General features: G+C 42.2%; 1 pseudogene; it reads left to right on the top strand.

Annotated features, from left to right (window-relative positions):
* Positions 1 to 6,990, top strand: part of LOC116698801 (contactin-associated protein-like 4) — a 421,932-nt pseudogene that overhangs the window by 223,667 nt on the left and 191,275 nt on the right.

The following is a 6,990-nucleotide window of genomic DNA, read 5'->3' as shown; positions in this document are numbered from 1 at the left end:
CTACGGTCTATATAAAAGAGACTTCAGATACAGTATTAGAGGACCACTAAGGTCTATACAAAAGAGTCTTCAGATACAGTATTGGGGGACCACTACGGTCTATATAAAAGAGACTTCAGATACAGTATTAGGGGACCACTAAGGTCTATATAAAAGAGACTTCAGATACAGTATTATGGGACCACTAAGGTCTATATAAAAGAGACTTCAGATACAGTATTAAGGGACCACTAAGGTCTATGTAAGACTTCAGATGCAGTATTAGGGGACCCCTAAGGTCTATATAAGAGTCTTCAGATGCAGTATTAGGGGACCCCTAAGGTCCATGTAAAAGAGACTTCAGATACAGTAATAGGGGAGCACTAAAGTCTACATAAAAGCATCCAAAGAGCACCATGTCATGGGACCTTTAAAGATCTTGACAGTGTTTTCATCATCATGTTTCTCAGAGAACTTCTGGAACGCTGCGTTCTTCGACAAAGAGACGTCGTACCTCCACTTCCCCACCTTCCACGGAGAGCTGAGCGCAGATATCTCCTTCCTGTTTAAAACCACGGCCTCGTCCGGCGTGTTCCTGGAAAACCTGGGCATCAAAGACTTCATCCGGATCGAACTGAGCTGTGAGTAGGAACCGGAGGGTGGAGCTGTAATCCGGATTAGAGTGATGGGTCAGTGAAACCTGGAAATCCAACTCTTAATCTGGATCTATGTAAAACTCGGAGGTTACAGACGTAATTTATATCAAAGTATCCTGGAGGGCAGTAGCGTTTTTTTGGTATGGGTAAAGCGGGTAGCTGCTGTGTGAATGCTACCCAATTTGTTATCCTAACCTTAACCTAACACCAACCAAACGGGAGTTACCTATAAATTGCATGGGATCCATAATAACACGTCTTGTATAGATGGCTTCAATCAGTAATTAGAAAAAGCAACTATAGGTGTTGTATAGTTAGTCATCGTCATAGCAACTATAGATGTCCTATAGTTGCTTTTTGTAGCTCAATAAGCCCATTTCCCCAGTTTTGTTGGCTTTAGTTTGTAGCTTTATGTATTGTGCTGCATTTTCATAAAAATGGGATTTGAAGGGGGACACACAGAATGTTATACAGCGGCACTGCCGCACCGACAGCCTCTCTCCTCCGGGAAATCATTGTCAGTGTGCATGTTCCAGCTCTGAATACTGCTGCTCTGTTGCCAACTTCCTCAGAGAACAGCTTCTAAATGAAGTTACCGTGTGATGCTGGGATATTGTTTCATCTTGTTCTGTGCTCACAGAGTAATACATCTTCTCCTTCCAAAACACGAAAGATGAGATGCCGCTAGTCTCCAAAATCGACTACTTTTGTCGGAGTGAACTTGACAGGGATCGTTGAACGTGAAAAAAAGTGAAACTGTTCCATTCCAGATGTAAAAGAAATCTCATAAAACATCCCCGTTGACATTTATAATAACTAAAACTCCAGCCTAGGAGCTGAGAATTTCTCAACAGTATGTTGTTTGGCTCACCTCACATGTCTGGATAGGGATGGTAGATATTTGAAAAGCAATCTTTAGCTGCCTATACAAACACCATTTCCCTTGAGCCCTAGATATTTGTGAGCCAAGGGATAGAGATAGAGATCTCTAACTATCTGTGTTGAAACAAGTGATGAAACCGTCAAATGGCGACAAATGTTGAAAAAAAGCAACCAAAGTGTTGAAAAAAAAGGAACAGAAATTTCGGAAAAAGCCCAGTTTTGATTATTGTTGGGGGTAAATTACGCCTATATGGTGTGCAATGACAAAAAAAGCGAGGCCCTAAGCAAGTCAAGGGGTTGTGGTTAGCGCAGAACTTTAAAAGAGAGCGTTGGTAAATCTTATTGATAAGGACAAAACCAAAAAACATTGACGTAAAAACTCGCACTGCCCCCTTTTTCCCAGAAGTTGTAGTTTTTCCTGTACTAACAAAGCCATTGTTGTTGAACTTTCTTAAAAAGTTTCAATTTCTCCATATCTGCCATATCGGATCCATCAAGACACCCATTAGGAGGCCAAATTGCTAGAAAAATTACTTGTATATAAATACGTAATTGAACTATATGTCAAGAGGGAAGGCTGGAAATATCACTTTAATACAGTGGTAGTTTATTTTAGTGAGGTAGGTTTTTAACGAAGTTCACATTTCATCAGCTGATAGGTAAGTAGAAGTTGATATTGCCATCAGTATTCTTGTGACGGTTGTGTTTAACGCCAGTCTGCAAATCAAACTTCCTTTAAGAAAATAAAAGTTGAAGAACCTCCACAAGACCACACACATCCACTTTATTGACGGATATACTGTAGTCAGCCTAACCCTACTGATGTATTGGCTTGTAAAAAAGTCGGAATCTACAGCTGTGAGATATGAGAACCACACATTTCCTTTGAAAGAATACTCAATGAGGGGGATCACTCTGTTAAAGCTATAGAGGATAGTTTCTGTCGCCCCCATGAGGATTCTAAGTAGTGATAAAAATTCTGTTGATGCATCCACATGACACAAGCCTTCCGTGATCACACTCCATCCACCCCTACTCCACATAGGTGCTAGTAGCCAAGGAGGACACGGAGGATAATAAAAACATGATGGACACTTCAAAAGAGGTAATTATCTTCACTTTCTGCGTGGGAAAGTCACCGGACGCCACAATCTTCTGAATATAGTTATACTGAGAAATATTGAGAGAAACAACTCATTTGGTAATGGCTTGAATGTTACGGACGTTCATTATTTTAAAGAAGCTATGCGCCAAAGCTTTAATTTTGTTTAAAATGGTGTGAAATCCTGACCCTGATCTCCCTCGTCTTGCCTCCTGTGTCCCCCTCTCCCTCCTGTCAGCCTCTACTCGGGTGCTTTTCTCCTTCGATGTTGGTAACGGGCCGCTGGAGGTCCGCGTGGACTCAAGCGTCCCTCTGAATGACAACCGGTGGCATCGCGTCCGGGCCGAGCGGAACGTCAAGGAGGCGTCGCTTCGATTGGATGAACTTCCTGTCGCCACACAGGAGGCTCCGGCCGACGGGCACATCCACCTGCAGCTCAACAGCCAGCTGTTCATAGGTGAGGAGGACGCAAGGGCGTCACTTTGAGTTTCAACATTGGGGGGGAGGGATTGGTTAATTTTGAGCATATCAAACACTTCACTTCCTACATTCTGGTACATTTTTCTGCAACAATTTGGGCCTTTCCTGCATGAAAATATAGTGCAAATGTCGTTATTTATGTAACGGAAATTTTGTGGGGTGGTTGCGCTGGCCAGTTTTAAATATTGGAGACGTAAATCTGTTAATTACGCCTACGCGTGCCCTACTGTTTTTGTGTCTGTGTGTTGCTGTGTTTTCATTTGAGTCATGATTCCCTCCGGGTGTGTGCCACGGCTGATGGCGCTCCCGCAGATTAAGCTGCTCAGCGGTAACAATGGAGAAGCATTACGTGGTCGGTGTGTGCCATGCGGTGCCGGAGTGAGCTGTGAGACCCAGAGATAGACAGTAGCTGTGTATGAAACCGTTCCCTTTCAGGGAAATAGTACACAATATAGTGTGTTTGCCATTAGGGATGATCCGAGTACCCGGCTGAAACGAGTATCCGGTACGGATAAAGCACTTTTGCCGAGTACAAGTATTATAGGAGTGATGCGAGTCAATATCTGTACTCGGATTGAATCCTCAGCTGACCGCGCTGCGTTCTGTGATAGTCACAGCGCCCCCCCCCCCTACACACACACGCTCGGCTCAATCACACACACACAGAACACGGAGAACAGCGCTCCCTCTATCTCTCTCTCTCTCTCTCTGTCTCTCACTCCCTCTCTCTATCCCTCTCCGCGGGTCTGTTCTGTTAACATTTAGGGTTTCTTCAGCTTCAGGTTTGTTTTTTAACTTCGGTTTGTAGTACTTACATAGTAACCAGTAGGTTTCTGGTAACCGTGGGGTTTCAGACATGCTGCTCGGTGTAAATGCGACTCGCGATGCGTCTTTGCCGTCGGAGATATATTTTTTTTTTTTAACCTTCAGCTGGCTTCATTAAAGTCAATGCAGATCTGAGAAACAGCATCTGCCCCCCCCCCCCCCCCACACCCTCTCTCTCTCTTTCTCTCTCTCTCTCTGTGTCTCTCTTTTACTCGCACACACACTCACACTCACACATACCTGGTGTGGAAATAAAAAAGAACCAAAAACAAAAATCACACTGATCCTAAAAAAATTAAAAGTTAAAAAAAGAAAGTTATACTGAGTATGAAAACTCTTGTTTATTACATTTTACTTCATAATTGCAACCGCATGTGTTGTATTCATTGTTGCAAAACTTTTTGTTACCATGACAACACCATGGATCTGAAGCTCGATGCTGTCGTGTAAATGGTTTTCTAATCAGCAATAAATATAACAATTTCTGATCAACACATATCAATTGCATGCTTAAATAACGTACTGGTTAAAGCCCCGCCCATTTCAAGACAACCAGACCCACTTCCGGGTTAAATCTGACCACTTCCGGGTTAGGCCCCGCCCAGTCCGAGTACGGATACGGATACAGATAGTTCATGTGGTAAACAGATACAGATACAGATACAGATACAGATAATGCTGTAGTCGCTCATCCCTATTTGCCATTTTGTAGTGGTGCTCGAATTATCCGCCGTAAAATTTAATTCACTACATAGTCCACTGGAAAATGCCTACAATGCACAGCTTATTTGAGCATACAGACAATGTACCCTACATTGTCCTCCCGTATACCACAATGTTATGTGGCTGTTTTCCTAGAGGAGAAGAAGTAGCAGAAACGCCAGCGGAAACTAAAAAAGGAAAAATCAAGTTTTTCCTTTCTAAACAGTATAAAATGAACATGTAACATATATACAACATTTTATTATTCTCCGGAGCGCTCGGTTAGTTTCAGGAACGTATAAGGAGGTTTTTTTTTTTTTCCAGTTTGTTGACATGATGGTGGGTTAGGGTTAGGGTTAGGGTTTATTCACACCCCCGGTGTGAGTAAAACACTTAAAATCTCCTTAAAAGACCTCGTTCGGTTCTAAAAAGCTGTTTAAAAGAAGGCCAAATGCTCAGAGCAGGGCCAAAGGACCACAGGACAGGACGGACAGCGGGAAATTTAAATAAAAGGTCTCCTCCACGCCTGCTCAGCTCCTCTACCCAAGACACTACCACATAATTATGATAAATAAAATGACAATAATTAAAATATATAATATACACTGTACATAGAGAAAAGAAACGGGGGGAGGAAGTTATTAAGATAAATAAAATATATAGAAAGAGACAGACAGACAAGAAGTAAAACTAGAAACAAGACGAGACAGAGACCAGATTTCAAAATAAAACAGGAAACAGAACATACAGACACTCACAGAGGAACACCAGACAGTTCCATAACACTTAATTCTCCTTGAAATATGTCTTTATTATCTAACTCTTTACAGAGAAATCAGTAACTAGTGTGTCAGCCAAAAAAGTTTGATTATATGTCGTTCAGTCCCTTCAGGATTATGCGTTCTTTCAAACACCCGCCCAACTCTACCTTTGATTGGCTTACCATGAAATTTTACTCAACCTCAGCCAATCATCAGTATTTATGCGCTTGTCTCGTGCCTTCTTCCGCGGCGCTGTGGAGGAAGGTCTGGCAATGGGAGACTAGGTTCTACCCAACATGCTAACCTTCATATTTTTGGATCCCAGCTCCCCCAAATTGTAACACGCGTAGTTTCTGAACCCAAGATGAGATTCTCTCGCATTCACTCTCTCTCTCTCTACAGGCACAGAAGATGATATTACAAAAAAAGTGTAAATATGTTAGTGTTCATTTCTGTGTTGGTGGCCTGTTGTGTAACAGTTGGCTCTGCAGGATTACTACACATGCAATATCTTTGTGTGCATAGTTTATTCATGAGCACACAGTCCTTTGCAGTATTGTAAGTAGAGATGCAGTATTGTAAGGCAAAGTACTGAGTTATTTGGATTCAAAAGTCTCAGCATTGGCTTGTTTAAAATTATGAGCCATCTTACCAACATTGTATTTATTAGTCCTGATTTAGAAAGCAAACTACTCCATTGTTTGAATTGTGAGCCACTGTGCTGGTTTGTATACATTTGCTGTATAAGCCATATCTCAATGTACACAGTGTATTTAAGAGCCATAATCCTGCCTTGCTTTATATGGCACTGACTCGCATTGTTTTGACTAATAAACCATGTTATTGCCCAGCCTGGCTTTATAATCCACACCATTGTTCCTTTTCCAATTCCTTTATTGCTGTTTTTATTGTATCTGCTAAAAATCCATGCGCAGCAAATTTGAGCGAGCTCAGGGAAGAATGCAGAAATCCCTTTCCTTTGTGAAAGTTTACAAGCAATTATTTTGCGTTATTTGGAGAGTGAAGCCTCTGTATATTTGTGCTGCATCGCTGTCTGTCCGACTGATGTGCCGGACACAGAGTTTACGCCTCCCTGCCACTGTGTGTAGACCGAGCGCTCTCCTGTACGAGGATTTGGAGGATTTCTTTGATCTTCGCTTCACATATCCCTAGGAATGCAGCAGTGGCGTCAGATCATCCTGTAGTACATCATGTAAGCTGTTTCCTGGCAGGTGAAGCTTAACTGCTAATCTATGTTGACTGATGTTCTTTTGTGTTTTCGTCCTGTCCTTTCTGCAGTGTCATACAATGTGCTGTGTTGAGGTATGTTTTCATTTCAACTTTAATTAGTGGCCAGTATCACTAAGTGATCTAGTGTACAACAGATGTTTTTTAACCCCTAGATCGTGGCCCAGGACCGACCACTGGCCATTTGCTACCAGGCCATGAGGAACTATATGTTTAAAGGTCCCATGGTATGGGAATTTCACTTTATGAGGTTTTTTAACATTAATATGAGTTCCCTTAGCCTGCTTATGGTCGCCCAGGGACTAGAAAGGGTGATAGGTGTAAGCTAAGCCCTGGGTATCCTGCTCTGCCTTTG

The sequence above is a fragment of the Etheostoma spectabile genome, chromosome 12 (assembly GCF_008692095.1).
Source record: "Etheostoma spectabile isolate EspeVRDwgs_2016 chromosome 12, UIUC_Espe_1.0, whole genome shotgun sequence".
In the NCBI taxonomy this organism is placed as follows: domain Eukaryota; kingdom Metazoa; phylum Chordata; class Actinopteri; order Perciformes; family Percidae; genus Etheostoma; species Etheostoma spectabile.
The sequence above is the reverse complement of the archived record's forward strand: the minus strand, read 5'-3'. Positions and strand labels throughout refer to the sequence as shown.